Consider the following 9,717-nt stretch of genomic DNA (forward strand, 5'->3'; position numbering starts at 1 on the left):
ATCTGTTAGGGTGCTGTTTCAGGCCCATCACTTCCTCAGGCCCTTCCCCTTCAGACTCCCGTCCCGCTCCAGTCAAGGAGGACTCACTGTGACCAGCGCCAGAGGTGCAACTCTCCCTGAGAAGCTCCGGTGTATGTGCAAACTGGCTCAGCCTCTCTGCCACCTCTTGCTGCATATCCGTCACTCTGTCTTTGCGTCGCGGTGTTGCGCTCCCGGCGCCATCTTGTGAGGCCTTGCTGTTTCCTTTCCCGGTCCCCCGTCTGGACATGGTGGCCGCTGAAAAGTCACTGAAAGGGTCGGATTCTGTTCCGGCAGTGTTGCCTATGCTGTGAGCGCTGAGATCCCGATATAATATCGATACACAGGTATGTTAGGCGGATAAAAGTTCGGGGTAGTGCAGGAGCTCCGGAGATCACGTCCGCTCACATGCCTGGCAGACCACGCCCCCCCCCCCAGACCCCCAATGTTAATAAGACCCCAATAAGACCTCAAATCAGACCTCAGCTCAGACCCCAATTTAAATGACCCCTAATCAGACCTCTGATAAGAGCCCTATGCCGCTCATCAGCCCCCATGCCTCTCAGCCCCCATTATCAGACATTATGCCTTAGCCCCCATTATGCCCCCAGCAGCCTCATGTTTTATAAAATAAAAAAACACTTACCTCTCCTGCTCCTGGATCCGCCGCTCCTCACCTACATCGCAGTCCTCTTCCTCCCGCTGTCGGCTGTGCTGACAGAGCGCCCTCACGCTGTGTGCAGCCTTCACAGCCAAGGACCAGGAAGCGGTGAGTACAGAGCCTTCACCACTTCCTGGTCCTCATTACTAATGAGCGCCTCCATAATAGAAGCGCTCATTAGTATTCGCCCCATAAGACGCAGGGGCATTTCCCCCCCACTTTTTGGGGAAAAATGCGTCTTATGGGGCGAAAAATAGTACATGCTCTCATGGCTAAATCCTCATTCACACGTCAGTGTTCAGTCAGTAATTTTCATCAGTGATTTTGAGACAAAACAAGGTGTGGCTCTGAACACAGAACAGGTGCAGATCTTTCCCTTATACATTATGTCTGTGGAGGCTCCAATCCTGGTTTGGGCTCACAATCACTGACCAAAACACTGACGTGTGAATGAGTCTTAAAAGGGTTGTGTCACTTCAGCAAATAGCATTTATTATGTAGAGTAGGTTAATGCAAGCCACTTACTAATGTATTTTTATTATCCATATTGCCTCCTTTTCAGGCTGGATTCATTTTTCCATCACATTATACGCTGCTCATTTCAATGCTTACGCCCATCCTGTAATCCAGTGCTTGCACACTATAGGAAAAATTGCCGGCCTATGCACGCTTCCATGGTCTCGGCCATCAGAGAGGACAGCTCCTTTTCCTATAGAGTGCAAGCACGACCACGACCGTGCAAGCACGTAACCATGAAAAAATGAATCCAGAAGGTGAAGGAGGCAATATGGACAATCACAATACATTAGTAAGTGCCTTGTTTTAACTTTTTCTACATGATAAATGCCATTTGCTGAAGTGAAACAACCCCCTTAATGCAGGGGATATGACGTCCTTAGAAGACGATACTAGTTCTTGGAATATAGACAGGACAGAGGAAAAGTGGACCAGTTATAGGAATGTATCGTATCAGGACTTTACCGTATTAGCTCATAGGCCAAAGTGTATGTACTAAGGGTACTTTCACACTAGCGTTTTTCTTTTCCGGCGTAGAGTTCCGTCCTAGGGGCTCTATACCGGAAAAGAACTGATCAGTTTTATCCCCATGCATTCTGAATAGAGAGTAATCCGTTCAGGATGCATCAGGATGTCTTCAGTTCAGTCATTTTGACTGATCAGGCAAAAGAGAAAACCGCAGCATGCTACAGTTTTAGGCCTCTTTCACACTTGCGTTGTCCGGATCCGGCGTGCACTCCACTTGCCGGAATTACACTCCGGATCCGGAAAAACGCAAGTGTACTGAAAGCATTTGAAGACGGAACCGTCTTCAAAATGCTTTCAGTGTTACTATGGCACCCAGGACGCTATTAAAGTCCTGGTTGCCATAGTAGGAGCGGGGAGCGGGGGAGCGGTATACTTACAGTCCGTGCGGCTCCCGGGGCGCTCCAGAGTGACGTCAGAGCGCCCCATGCGCATGGATGACGTAATCCATGTGATCACATGATCCATGCGCTTGGGGCGCCCTGACGTCACTCTGGAGCGCCCGGGGAGCCGCACGGACGGTAAGTATACTGCTCCCCCGCTCCCCGCTACACGTTACCATGGCTGCCAGGACTTTAGCGTCCCGGCAGCCATGGTAACCATTCAGAAAAAGCTAAATGTCGGCTCCGGCAATGCGCCGAAACGACGTTTAGCTTAGGGCCGGATCCGGATCAATGCCTTTCAATGGACATTAATTCCGGATCCGGCCTTGCGGCAAGTGTTCCGGATTTTTGGCCGAAGCAAAAAGCGCAGCATGCTGCAGTATTTTCTCCGGCAAAAAACGTTCCGTTCCGGAACTGAAGACATCCTGATGCATCCTGAACGGATTTCACTCCATTCAGAATGCATTAGGATAAAACTGATCAGGATTCTTCCGGCATAGAGCCCCGACGACGGAACTCTATGCCGGAAGACAAGAACGCAGGTGTGAAAGAGCCCTTATCTCCGGCCAAAAAAACTGAAGACTTGCTGGATCCGGCATTTTTCCCCATAGGAATGTATTAGTGCCGGATCTGGCATTCAAAATACCGGAATGCCGGATCCGGTCTTCCGGCCTGCGCATGCGCAAGTGGAGAGAAGGATCCGTTATTGCAATGCATTTGTGGGACAGACCCGCATCCGGATCCGTCTCACAAATGCTTTCAGTCACATCCAAATCGCTGCAAGTGTGAAAGTAGCCTAAGCCTTTGTCTGGCGAGGAGGCGACATGCTTCATTTACCTTCTGTGTTACATTTGTTTCTTAATACTGTCCAGACAGTTTTGCTTTAACCTACAGTCTGTGATATTTAACAAGGAGGAACCACAAAACCAACCTAAAGGCACATTACCTGCACCCTTTTGCTATATCCAGAGCATAAGTTTACATAAAAAAATAACACACATAAAGGCTGAACTTTTATTACAGTAAAAAAAAATTAAAAAATTAATAGATGCTTTCAAAATGACACCTACAATATTAGACAAAAATATAGATCCATAATTGTATAAATACAATTTTTAGAATATTAATGATAACATTGAAGGAAATGTGTCGGCCTGTTTCTGCCCTCCAGACCAACCAGAACACCTTAGTATCATGATGTGCTTCCCAATGTTGTTCTTATTTTTTTCTGATTCTATTCCGCGGCCGCACTCTATGCTGAGGATAAAGGAGGCTGGCAACTTCTGCCATGAGGTTGGCTCCTCACCGCACACTTCGGTTCTGGAGCATGCCCCAGACGTTCAGGCCGAGCATAATGAAGACCGCCAGAATGGGTGTGCCCAGCCTTACTGCTCATGTGCCAAGAGCGCTACACAACATAACATGAACGAGATATTGAGAGGCCAGTCAAGATCTCAGGAAGTAAAAAAATAATGGAAAATAATTAGAATTTTTTTTAAATCCACAATGTGAGCAGCAGAAGTTAATAAAGTAATTAGTCAGCTATCAATTATATGCGTAAATACATTTTACCTACTGTGGAATAATAATACATGATCAAAAAAATATAAACATGATTCCTATTATATAAAATACTAGCAGAAGGACCCGGCTTTGCCCGAGTATATTTCATCCATTTTATTTTATGTTTCCATGTGTCGTAAAAAGATATCAACAGTTTCCCCCATAACAGTGACCTCCACAGTGCCTGCCCCTTTAACAGTGACCTCCACAGTGCCTGCCCCTTTAACAGTGACCTCCACAGTGACCGCCCCTTTAACAGTGACCTCCACAGTGCCCGCCCCTTTAACAGTGACCTCCACAGTGCCCGCCCCTTTAACAGTGACCTCCACAGTGCCTGCCCCTTTAACAGTGACCTCCACAGTGCCCATCCCTTTAACATTGACCACCCCTTTAACAGTGACCTCCACATTGCCTGTCTCTAACATTGACCACCCCTTTAACAGTGACCTTCATAGTGGCTGCCCCTTTAACAGTGATATCTACAGTGTCCGCCCCTTTAACAGTGACCTCCACAGTGCCTGCCCCTTTAACAGTGACCTCCACAGTGTCCGTCCCTTTAACAGTGACCTCCACAGTGTCCGTCCCTTTAACAGTGACCTCCACATTGCCTGTCACTTTAACATTGACCACCCCTTTAACAGTGACCTTCATACTGGCTGCCCCTTTAAACTCGTTTTATTGAGAATAACAAGTGAAAATTGGTACATTAACACATGTGTCAATATTACATAGTATACACGTGAAGATACATACTCCGCAGTAGAGTCTATTGGAATAAGGAAGAATGACATACATTTCCTCAATTAGGACAATAAAAGCAGCAAGAATAATATAGTGTCTCCTAATGAAGTACAATCCCTTCTTATCCTAACTTTTCCCACACAAACAATGAAACACTGAGATAAACAATGTTATGCATTTTGCACTGAGTGCATGTGAGATGGCAATGCAGTGACTGGGGAAGAGCACCAAGGTCCCCAAATTTTCTCCAATTTCTGAGGGCACTTCCTGTTACTATACATTATTTTTTCATAGGGCAAGATTTGATTTACTAACGCTTTCCACTGACCTATGGTCGGCGGTCTGTCCGCCATCCAACGGAGAGCTATTGCTTTCCTGGCTAGGAATAGGGTCTCCCTCAAAAATGTACAAACATACAGGGAGCGGATATCACTATCCAGTATCCCCAAAAGGCAAATCTTAGGGCAGCAGGGTATCATCTCTGTGATCAATGTAGATAGAATATCCACTACCTTTTTCCAAAAGGGTTGCACATACCGACAGTCCCAAATAAGATGCCAGAAATCTGCATTATTTTGATCGCATCTGTGGCATCTCGTGTGGTCTATCCTGCCCATTTTGTGCAACCTGGTGGGTGTTAAATAGCTCCTGTGAAGAATAAATAGTTGAACTAGTCTGTTACTGAGAGAGGGCGATACACTTGATGGTGCACTCAAAGCCTCTGACCATTCCTCATCAGTGATTTGTGGCAACCTCTCTTTCCACCTAGTCTCCACCAACAGAGGTTTGGATCGTATTTTGAGATCAAGAAGGTGTGTGTATAAAGTCGAGATCATACCCTTTGGCCCTTGTGTCTTAAGTATGCCTATCAATGGGTATTTGGAAATTACTCTTGTGTCCCCATGAAATTGAGACTGAAGGGCATGTCTAAGGGCTCTTTCACACCTGCGTTCTTTTCTTCCGGCATACAGTTCCGTCGTCGGGGCTCTATGCCGGAAGAATCCTGATCAGTTTTATCCTAATGCATTCTGAATGGAGAGAAATCCGTTCAGGATGCATCAGGATGTCTTCAGTTCCGGAACGGAACGTTTTTTGGCCGGAGAAAATACTGCAGCATGCTGCGCTTTTTGCTCCGGCCAAAAATCCTGAACACTTGCCGCAAGGCCAGATCCGGAATTAATGCCCATTGAAAGGCATTAATCCGGATCCGGCCTTAAGCTAAACGTCGTTTCGGCCCATTGGCGGATCCGACGTTTAGCTTTTTCTGAATGATTACCATGGCTGCCAGGACGCTAAAGTCCTGGTTGCCATGGTAAAGTGTAGTGGGGAGCGGGGGAGCAGTATACTTACCGTCCGTGCGGCTCCTCGGGCGCTCCAGAGTGACGTCAGGGTGCCCCACGCGCATGGATGACGTGATCACATGGACACGTCATCCATGCGCATTGGGCGGTCTGACGTCATTCTGGAGCGCCCCTGGAGCCGCACGGACTGTAAGTATACTGCTCCCCGGCTCCCCACTACTACTATGGCAGCCAGGACTTTAATAGCGTCCTGGGTGCCATAGTAACACTGAACGCATTTTGAAGACGGATCAGTTTTCAAATGCTTTCAGTTCACTTGCGTTTTTCCGGATCCGGCGGGCACCTCCGGCAAATGGAGTGCACGCCGGATCCGGACAACGCAAGTGTGAAAGAGCCCTTAGCTGTAGAAATCTGAAAAAATGAGACCGCAGAACCCCCAACTTCTCCTGAAGCTGAGTAAATGAGTACAGAACACCTTTCTCATACAGATCCCTCAATGTGAGCACTCCATAGTTTTCCCAGACAGCTCTACCTTCACAGTGCATCAAATGTGGGAACATAGGATTATTCCATAGTGTGACATCATCAGGAAGGTCCTGGTATTGTTGGAGCTTAGCTGCTCTCCAGACCTGATGAGCTAACCTGTGTATGGGTAATATTCGGCCGTCTATAACCTGTAGGTTTTCTAGAACCGGCCATAAGGTTGAGAGACCCAAATGGCATTTCAAATAGAATTCAGAATTCGGTATGGGAGTCTGCGTAACCCAAGTGGTGAGAATTCTAAGCTGTCCTGCTAGGAAGTAAAGAAATAGATCTGGCATAGCCGCTATATAATGTATAGAGAGGGAGGAGTGAAGGAGGGTATGTAATGTTTATAGAGGGAGGACTGGAGGAGGGTATATAGTATATATGGGGGAGGGGGGTATATAGAGGGAGGAGTGGAGGAGGGTATGTAATGTATATAGAGGAAGGAGGGTATGTAATGTATATAGAGGGAGGAGTGTATGTGATGTATATAGAGGGAGGGGTTGAGGAGGGTATATAGTGTATATAGAGGGAAGTGTGTGGAGGGTATATAATGTATATAGAGAGATAACTGAAGGAGTGTACATAGTGTATATAGAGGAAGGAGTGGAGAAGGGTATGTAATGTATATAGAGGAAGGAGTGGAGAAGGGTATGTAATGTATATAGAGGGAGGAGTGGAGGAGGGTGTATAATGTATATAGAGGGAGGAGTGGAGGAGGGTATATAATGTATATAGAGGGAGGAGTGGAGGAGGGTATATAATGTATATAGAGGAAGGAGTGGAGGAGGGTATGTAATGTATATAGAGAGGAGTGGAGGGTATATAATGTATAGAGAGGGAGGAGTGAAGGAGGGTATGTAATGTTTATAGAGGGAGGACTGGAGGAGGGTATATAGTATATATGGGGGAGGGGGTATATAGAGGGAGGAGTGGAGGAGGGTATGTAATGTATATAGAGGGAGGACTGGAGGAGGGTATATAGTATATATGGGGGAGGGGGTATATAGAGGGAGGAGTGGAGGAGGGTATGTAATGTTTATAGAGGAAGGAGGGTATGTAATGTAGATAGAGGGAGGAGTGGAGGGTATATAATGTATAGAGAGGGAGGAGGGTATATAATGTATAGAGAGGGAGGAGTGAAGGAGGGTATGTAATGTTTATAGAGGGAGGACTGGAGGAGGGTATATAATGTATATAGAGGGAGGAGTGGAGGAGGGTATATAATGTATATAGAGGGAGGAGTGGAGGAGGGTATGTAATGTATATAGAGGGAGGAGTGGAGGAGGGTATGTAATGTATATAGAGAGGAGTGGAGGAGGGTATATAATGTATAGAGAGGGAGGCGTGAAGGAGGGTATGTAATGTTTATAGAGGGAGGAGTGGAGGAGGGTATGTAATGTATATAGAGGAAGGAGGGTATGTAATGTAGATAGAGGGAGGAGGGTATGTAATGTATATAGAGGGAGGAGTGTATGTGATGTATATAGAGGGAGGAGTGGAGAAGGGTATGTAATGTATATAGAGGAAGGAGGGTATGTAATGTATATAGAGGGAGGAGTGTATGTGATGTATATAGAGGGAGGGGTTGAGGAGGGTATATAGTGTATATCAGGGATCAGCAACCTTCGGCACTCCAGCTGTTGTGAAACTACAATTCCCAACATGCTCCATTCATTTCTATGAGAGTTTTTAGAAGAGCAGGGCAAGTATGCATACTGGGAGTTGTAGTTTCACAACAGCTGGAGTGCCGGAGGTTGCCTACCCCTGGTGTATATAGAGGGAAGTGTGTGGAGGGTATATAATGTATATAGAGAGATAACTGAAGGAGTGTACATAGTGTATATAGAGGAAGGAGTGGAGAAGGGTATGTAATGTATATAGAGGGAGGAGTGGAGGAGGGTATGTAATGTTTATAGAGGGAGGACTGGAGGAGGGTGTATAATGTATATAGAGGGAGGACTGGAGGAGGGTGTATAATGTATATAGAGGGAGGAGTGGAGGAGGGTATATAATGTATAGAGAGGGAGGAGTGGAGGAGGGTATGTAATGTTTATAGAGGGAGGACTGGAGGAGGGTGTATAATGTATATAGAGGGAGGACTGGAGGAGGGTGTATAATGTATATAGAGGGAGGAGTGGAGGAGGGTATATAGTATGGGGGAGAGGAATATATAGTGTATATAGAGGCAGGAGGGTATGTAATGTATATAGAGGGACGAGAGGAGGAGGAAATCTAATGTATGTAGAGGAAGTACTGAGGAGGGTATATAGTGTATGTAGAGGGGGGAGGGTATATAATGTATATAGAAGGAGGAGTGGATGAGGGTGTATAATGTATATAGAGGGAGGAGTGGATGAGGGTATATAATGTATATAGAAGGAGGAGTGGAGGAGGGTATACAGTGTATATAGAGGGAGGAGTGTAGGAGGGTATATATGGGGTCATTTATCAAACTGGTGTGAAGCACAACTGGCTTAGTTGCCCATAGCAACCAATCAGATTCCGCCTTTCATTTTCCAAAGTAGCTGTAAAAAATGGAAGGTTGAATCTGGCTGGTTGCTATGGGAAACTAAGACAGTTCTACATTACACGAGTTTGATAAATGACCCCAATAGTGATCATAGCGGGAGTACTGGGGAGGGTATATAGAGGTACGACTGGAGGAAGGTATATAGTATATATAGAGGGAGGACTGGAGGAGTGTATATAGAGGGAGGACTGGAGAAGGGTGTATAATGCATATAGAGGGAGTACTGGGGAGGGTATATAGTCTATATAGAGGGAGTACTGGGGAGGGTATATAGTGTATATATCTACTGTGAGGGGGCATTAATGGGACATTCCTTCTGTGAAAGTGCACTAAAGGGGCACATCTACTGTGATTAGCATAACTAATGTGTGAGGGCCCTTAAAGGGCATCACAGTGTGGGTCCACTTAAGGGGTCTTCAATCTGTGAGTGAGGCATTTAAGGGGGCATCACTGTGTGGGGGACACTTAGTGAACTACCTGCTATGAAGGGGGGGGGCCCTTGGGGGCATCATACTGTGTGGGGGAGGCACAAAGGGGCATCATATTGCTTGGGGGCCCTAATGGATATCACTCTTGTAGATGGCAATATGTGGACATTCTTATTGACCGACTACTGTGTGCTCAGCAGGCAAAACTACAATGTGGGGGCACTAAGCAGGCAAAGCTACACTGTGGGAGGCACTCCGCAGGCAAAACCACAGTGTGTGTGTGTGGGGGGGGGGAGCACAAAAGGGGCAAAACTACTGGATGGGGGCACTAAAGAGGCAAAAGTGCTATGTGGGGGCACTAGGAAAGCAAAACTAGCCTTTGGGGGGCCATTAAGGGAACAAAACTACTGTGTGGAGGCACAAAGGGTGCAAAAACTACTGTGTGGGGCACTAACAAAGCAAAACTAGTCGGTGGGGGGGGAACTGCAGTCAAAACTACCATGTGGGGGCACTCCGGAAGCAA

General features: G+C 46.5%; 1 protein-coding gene across 1 annotated transcript in view; it reads left to right on the forward strand.

Annotated features, from left to right (window-relative positions):
* Nucleotides 1-9,717, forward strand: part of LOC121004097 (gastrula zinc finger protein XlCGF26.1-like) — a 705,032-nt gene that overhangs the window by 270,276 nt on the left and 425,039 nt on the right. The gene's annotated exons all lie outside the window — the stretch shown is intronic.

The sequence above is a fragment of the Bufo bufo genome, chromosome 6 (genome assembly GCF_905171765.1).
Source record: "Bufo bufo chromosome 6, aBufBuf1.1, whole genome shotgun sequence".
NCBI lineage: Eukaryota > Metazoa > Chordata > Amphibia > Anura > Bufonidae > Bufo > Bufo bufo.